Consider the following 7,428-nt stretch of genomic DNA (forward strand, 5'->3'; position numbering starts at 1 on the left):
GGGTATTGGATCGGGGTCCTAGAACTAGAGATACAGGTCATTGTACTGTGGGTGCTGCAAACCAAACTCTAATCCTCTGCAAGAGCAGCAAGCATCCTTAACCACTGGGCTATCTCTTCATACCCCAAAGAGAGTAGTTACACCTGTGTCTTAGAGTTTCTATTGCTATGAAGAGACACCATGACCACAGCAACTCTTATTAAAAAAAAAAAAAAATCATTTAATTATAGCTGACTGACAGCTTCAGGAGTTCAGTCCATTACCGTCGTGGTGGGAAACATGAGAGAACGTGGTCAGACTTGGTGCTAGAGAGACAGCTGAGAGTTCTACATTCAGATCCGCAGGCAACAGGAAGAGAGAGAGAGACTGGGCCTGGCTTGAGCATCTGAAACCTCAAAGCTCGCCCCCAGTGACACACTTCCTCCTACACGACCACACCTCCTAATAACGTTACTCCCTATGAGCCTATGGGGGCCATTTTTATTCAAACCATCACAACCAGCAAAATAAAGCGGTATCCGTATCAAGGAAGGATGATCTAAGTATAAAGTAACAAAAGATCAATTACAAAAAATAAAAAATAAAAAAATTAGGAGGGCTGGGGAGATGGATCCATGGGTCAGGCACTTGCCATTCATGCCAGTTGACTAGAGTTTGGATCCCCAGAGCCCGCACAAAAGCCTGGCACAGTAGCGCGAGGGTCTACAACCCCCGCGCTACTGTCCGTGTATAGTCTTCTTTTTCTCGCACATTTCTCGCCCTTTCTCTCTTTCTTCCCAGCAAACATCTCTTCTGTTTCTAGATGAGTGACAAGATGAGTTAGGATTTGGTACGCAAGTCACATGTGGAGACTGTTGATGTAGTGTTGATTTAATCGGGGAGAGGGTGGCTCGCGAGAAAGGAGACTATAGAGAGATGAAATTCGGAAGGATGAAAGAGAAGGGAGAAGTGATATGATTTTATTATAATCTCCAAAAACAATTCTCTTAAAAAGAAATACAAGTTTCCAAATGCAGATGATGACTGGAAAATATCCGTTTGAAAATGGGTCCGTTTCCAAACATGAGCAGGGAAAAGACCCCATCTACACTCATTCCGGTCCCACCCACTCTGGTCCCACCCATTCTGGCCCCACCCACTCCGGTCCCACCCACTCCGGTCCCAACCACTCTGGTCCCAATCTCATCAGCCTATCCAGCGCCCCTGCCCAGCCCTGCTGCCCCTGTCAACCCCACTTCAGGAACCAATACAAATTCACCCAGCTTAGTGCAGTACTCTGATGATCAGAGGTGTTTGGTAACCTTGAAGAGAGACTACAGCAGCATTTCTAGTATCCTCTGACGCTCTGATGTCTCTCTCTCTGCCCACCATCCCCCAAGGCTACAGACCAGTGGTTGGAACTAACACCTCACACTCAAACCACTGTTGTCAGAGGAAACATTTGGTTTGCGGAAGGGTAGGAAGAGAATCCAGAAAGTGTCCAGTATATGATTACAACACCGGGTCCATTTCCAAAGCATGAGCAAGGAGAAGACACACGTCATTTAAACCAGATAGGCTTAGTATGGACAAGGAAAAAGCGGAGTGAGGTGTGGGTGGGTTGGTGGGGAGAGGTGGGGAGGGTAGGAGGGGGAAGAGAAGGCGGGAGAGTTCATTCTACATAAGAGCAAATATGAGTACATATCTCAATTTTTAAAAATTCCAAAGTAGATGAAACAACACAATGATTTTTTTAATTGAGTTGGGGTTTTCCTTAAATAAGTTTAGCTTGACCTCGAACTTTTGATCCTCCTGCCTCAGCCTCTTGCGTACTAGAATTATAGGTGTGTGCATCAGGCCCAACTAAGATGGTTCTTTAATAGAGACTTTAGGAAACAAGTTGACAGCACTCTGGAAGTCATAAATTAGAGAGATTTTTACAAAGAAAAGATCTGTATTACAATTAAAATGCCAGATAGGTCAGAACGGTTAGAGAAGTTAACAGAAACAGTAGAGAAAATGTCTACTATGTTTGAATGATATACCTAAAGATACATACATTATTTTCCTAAAATGTAAACAAACAAATAAAAACATACTAGGATAATGGTCACAACGGTCTAAGTATGGGAAAAGGGAGGTTATCTTGAAAATATTATACCCAGCCCAATATTCCTTCCTCAAGAAAAACAAGATTCGTAAATCATTATTGAATAATTTCAAAATGTAATCCAGGTATTAAGAGATGGCAATTCGGGAATGCAAACAGGGGGAACCTGGGATCCTGGTAAACATCCAGAATCCCAGCACTCAGAGGTGGAGGCAGGGGGATTAGAAGTTCCAGGTCCTCTTTAGCTTTATGGCAAATCTAAAGCCAGCCTGGGGTTCATGAGAGCCTGTTTCACAAACAACAACAACACCCACCACACAAAACAAAAACTGAGGGTTAGTGATAGGATTGTGTCTAAACAAAGATTACAGAGCCACTGACTTTGCTCAGGTGGATAAAAGCTCTTGCCAACAAGTCTGTGCCAACTTGTCCTTTGACCTCTAAAAACAAGCTGCAGGCGAGCAAGAGAACCAGAGAGAAAGTGGGGGGGGGGGCAGACAGAGACCACAGTGGTCTACAACTTTAGTTCCAGGGTATCCAACACTCTCTTCCAACCTCCACGGGCACCAGGCAAATACATGGTGCACAGATAGTGCAGGCAAAACATCCATTACACATAAAATAAAAATAGCAATTAAAAATTTTAAGTGGAGGCAAAAGGACAGAAATTCAAGGCCAGCCTGTCTTTTGTAAAAATATAGATAGGTAAATAACCAACCGTAAAGGATAGGAAACACATGTGTGCGACCCAACACTGATGTTATAGAAGTGAACATTTAAAAGTGATCTTAGTATAACTTACAAATCAAGCAAAGGCAGAGGAGGGAGGAAAGATTCGTGTTAAATGCTTTCTGATTTCCTAGCAGCAATTCATTAACTAGCTAAAATTGAAACCCTGGGCTTTAAAAGACCTCCAACCCCTTAGTTCTCCCCCTTCCGTCCCCTTCTCCATTTTCTTTCAGAGTACTCCTCAAAGGAATAAAGAATATTTTATTATACATCCTGTAGTAAAATTAATTTACTTAAAATTCAACAATTCTTCCCACTTCACTGTAATTTCTTGGAACCAAATAAGATTTCTAAAGTGATTTTTTCCCCTCTTAAAAGCATCTATTTTGAGTCTCGTTTTAATAAGATAGTTATCCCTTTCCTCTAACCGCATATACTCGTAAAATAAGATATACTCCTGCGTGATGTCCGTTCTCTGTTAACGGTGGTAATTCCTCCTCCCATGGTGAGATGTTTGGTTTTCTCCAGTGTGAAGTTCAGTACATCTTTTGATTTTCTTCACACAGCAAGCTCATTGCCTCCTGGAAGGCGGTGACTAGCTGCCTGGGGTTGATAGAGGGACGATGAGGGAGCTGCAGAGGAGGAGGCTTGGCAGGGGAGGGAGCCCGGGCTCTGGAGAGGCAGGAATCTATCCAGGAGGCTTCTGGCCGCAGGCTGACCTACTTTCTCGGTCCGTCGGGTTTGCAGCCAGCGCTACCGCGCAGCCTGGAGCCCAGTGGGAGCTGCGGAGGGAGCCAGGCAGGCTGCGCGCCAGGGCTTTCTGAGGGCGCCAAGGGCTGTGGGCTCCTTCCAACCAGCTTGCTTCCTGGCGGGACATCCCCTGCAGATGGAGACCAGGCTTCTAGAAAGAGGACCAACCATCTTCCTCCGGCCTACTGCGGTAGCCCCACAGGCCTTCTCCTTTCATCTTGGAGATGGCTAGACCCTCGTGGAGACTCTGGGATCCTGGCCTCTTCAGTCCAGGTCCCCTCTGGTTTCCATGGCTTAGGGACGCCCTCACTGCCACAAGCACAAGCCCAGGTCCTTCGGAGTCCAGGTGGCTCAGAGCACCTGCTACAAGACTGGGAAGGAGCTGGATTTGTCCTAATGGCCCTGGCTCTTTCCAGCCCTTGTTCTTGGATGAATCAGCCGCACCTGGGAGTCTCTGTTGTCCTTGGACAAAGTCAGCAGCACCTGGAAGCCTCTGTTCTCGTTTTTTTAAAATGAAGATGCTATCTTCACCTCAGCCTCACGGTGGAGATGCTAGAGAAAGCAACACACGTGCCTGACAGTGTGCACTGACAATTGGGGTGTGCCTGGTGAAAAATCGGGGTTCAGAAGAAGGTCCCTGGTGGGACATCTCTGGTCCCTGTAGGGCAGGCTTTTCAAGGACAGCTAATCTCCAGTGTTTCTGCCATCCTAGTCACAGAGTCCAGAGGGAACATCTCCTTCCTGAGGTATTCCTTATGAGATACTTTGGCCTCCTGTTCACTGCCTAAAGATCTATGTTGTGGATTATCAATATCAAAATAAGAATAAAAAGCCAGCTGGCCAATGGCTCAGGTGCTGGCCACCAAGCCTGACAACCTGAGTTCCAATACTTTCAAGGTGACTAGCGCAAAATGTGCCCATAAAAAGAAAGGTCGGGGCTGAAGAGATGGCTCAGCGGTGAAGAGCAGTGACTGCTCCTCCAGAGGTCCTAAGTTCAATTCCCAGCAACCACATGGTGGCTCACAACCATCTGTAATGGGATCTGATGCCCTCTGCTGGTGTGTCTGAAGACAGCTACAGTGTACTCATATACAAAATAAACAAATAATTTAAAAGAAAAAAGGAAAAGAACGGTTCTTCACAACTGGGTGACAAACAGAGCAGGAACCATAAAGGAAGAATGGGTACTGGCCATCAACACAGCACACGGGTTTGTAGACGCTGGTCTGAGTTTTTTTGGTTTTTTTTTTTTTTTTTTTTTTTTTTTTTTTGGCACACATTTAATGAGAGAGCTGAGCCTGGTGTCCCATGGATGGCCTCTGGATCTCCATGAGCCTCCCCGTAAGTACGCAGGGTGGAACACATGTGTGAGGAACAGTGCCCGTACCCTCACTGAGATTTTCAGAGGGATTCCTTGTGCCAAGAAGGCTGAGAGCTGTTGACAGTGTCTCTGCCAAGACACTAGCCTCTGGTTATATGGTTTCCCATCTGGCTTGTGTCTAGGAAGACAGCGCAGGAAGCTGTTGATGAGGGGTCACTTGGGCCCTGTGAGAACTGTATTTCTCATGGGGGGGGGGGCAAGAGCATGTTCAGAGAGCAGAGAGCCAGAGATGGGGGAGGAGCATTATATCTACACAGCCCCAGGTACAAGAACAACAAAACCTGGGGTAGTAACCAATTTCCCAAGTGTGTGTTCTGGGGTGTTCACCTCAATTCACCACAACCAACCTGCAAGGTAGAAAAGCTCTGCTCTTGGGGAATCAAGGTTTATTGAGATAGAACTGCCTCATTCACACGGCTACCTTCCCTCCAATACAAGGAGCTCTCCACACTGACACCAAGCACCGTGACACCAAGCACACAAACACTGCCTGTTACACAGTGGCTGTGGATATCAGATACAATGAAGATGCCCCCTCCCATGATCCTGGCAAGAACCCCACCTCCACACCTGCCCAAGTGTGGACAAGGACCAGTTTTCTAGGAGGCCCCTCTGGACAGAGAGGTTAGGCATAGAAAAGTACAAACCACATCAAACCCAGCCAAGGTCTTCCTCATCATTGCAGATGATGATGCCAACATAGAAGGACCTTTGCCTCTTAGAGAGAGCACAAATTCAAGTCACAGCCAGATCCGCTGCATTTTTTCCTTACATTAGAACTCTATACTAAAAGCTACTGGGGCAGCTTAGCAAGTGCCAAGACCTGAGATCCACCCCAGAAGCCCACATGGTGGGAGGAGAGAACCAACTCCCACAAGTTGTCGTCTGACCTATACACACAGAGAAATGTACACGAAATGAACAAATATAACTGTATTTTGTCATTATTTTTATTTCATGTGTATGTCTTCTCTAGTTGGATGTATACTGCATGTGTGCAGTGCCTGACATGGCCAGAAGGTGGTGCCAGAGGCCCTAGAACGGCAGTGAGTTGTGCCTGCCAACTCAACCTGGATCCTCTGTAAAAATACCAAGTGCTGTCACCTGAGTTTTTTATATTATCCATTCTGACTGGTGTGAGGTGGAATCTCAGGGTTGTTTTGGTTTGCATTTCCCCGATGACTAAAAATTTTGAACATTTCTTTAGGTGCTTCTCAGTTGAGAATTCTTTGTTTCGTTCTAGACCCCATTTTTAATAGGGTTATTTGCTTCTCTGGAGTCTCACTTCTTGAGTTCTTTGTGTATATTGGATATTAGCCCTCTATTGAATGTAGTTCATAAAGATCTTTTCCCAACTGTTGGTTGCCATTTTGTCCTAATGACAGTGTCCTTTGCCTTACAGAAGCTTTGCAATTTTATAAGGTTCCATTTGTTGATTGTTGCTCTTAGAGCATAAGTCATTGGTGTTCTGATCAGGAAATTTTCCCCTGTGCCCATGTGTTCAAGGCTCTTCTCCACTTTCTCTTCTATTAGTTTCAGTGCATCTGGTTTCATGTGGAAGTCTTTGATCCACTTGGACTTGAGCTTTGTACAAGGAGATAAGAATGGATCAATCTGCATTCTTCTACATGCTGAGTGCCCAGTTGAACCAGCACCATTTGTTGAAAATGCTGTCTTTTTTTCCACTGGATGGTTTTAGCTCCTTTGTCAAAGATCAAGTGACAATAGGTGTGTGGGTTCATTTCTGGGTCTTCAGTTCTATTCCATTGATCTACCTGCCTGTCTCTGATCCAATGCCATACGGTTTTTATCACTATTGCTCTGTAATACAGCTTGAGGTCAGGAATGGTGATTCCCCCAGTTCTTTTGTTGTTGAAAATAATTTTTGCTAACCTCCGTTTTTTGTTATCCCAAATGAATTTGCAAATTGCTCTTAGCTCTATGAAGAACTGAGTTAGAATTTTGATGGGGATTGCATTGAATCTGTAGATTGCCTTAGGCAAGATGGCCATTTTTACTATGTTGATTCTGCCAATCCATAAGCATGGGAGAGCTTTCCATCTTCTGAGATCTTCTTCAATGTCTTTCTTTCAGAGACATGAAGTTCCTGTCACACAGATCTTTCATTTGCTTGGTTAGGGTCATGACAAGGTATGACTTGTGACTATTGAGTAGGGTGTTTCCCTAATTTCTTTCTAAGCCTATTTATTAGAAAATATCATCTTGAGTGAGATAACCGAGTCACAAAAAAAACATGAATAATATGCACTTACTAATAAGTGGATATTAACCCAAAAGCTCCAAATATCCAAGATACAATTCACAGACCACAGAAAGCTCAAGAAGGAAGACCAAAGAGTGAGTGCTTCAGTCCTTCTTAGAAGGAGAACAAAATACTAAAGGAAGGAAATATGGAGACAAAGTGTGGAGCAGAGACTGAAGGAAAGGCCATCCAGAGACTGCCCCACCTGGGGATCCA

The sequence above is a fragment of the Micromys minutus genome, assembly GCF_963924665.1.
Source record: "Micromys minutus genome assembly, chromosome: 24".
NCBI lineage: Eukaryota > Metazoa > Chordata > Mammalia > Rodentia > Muridae > Micromys > Micromys minutus.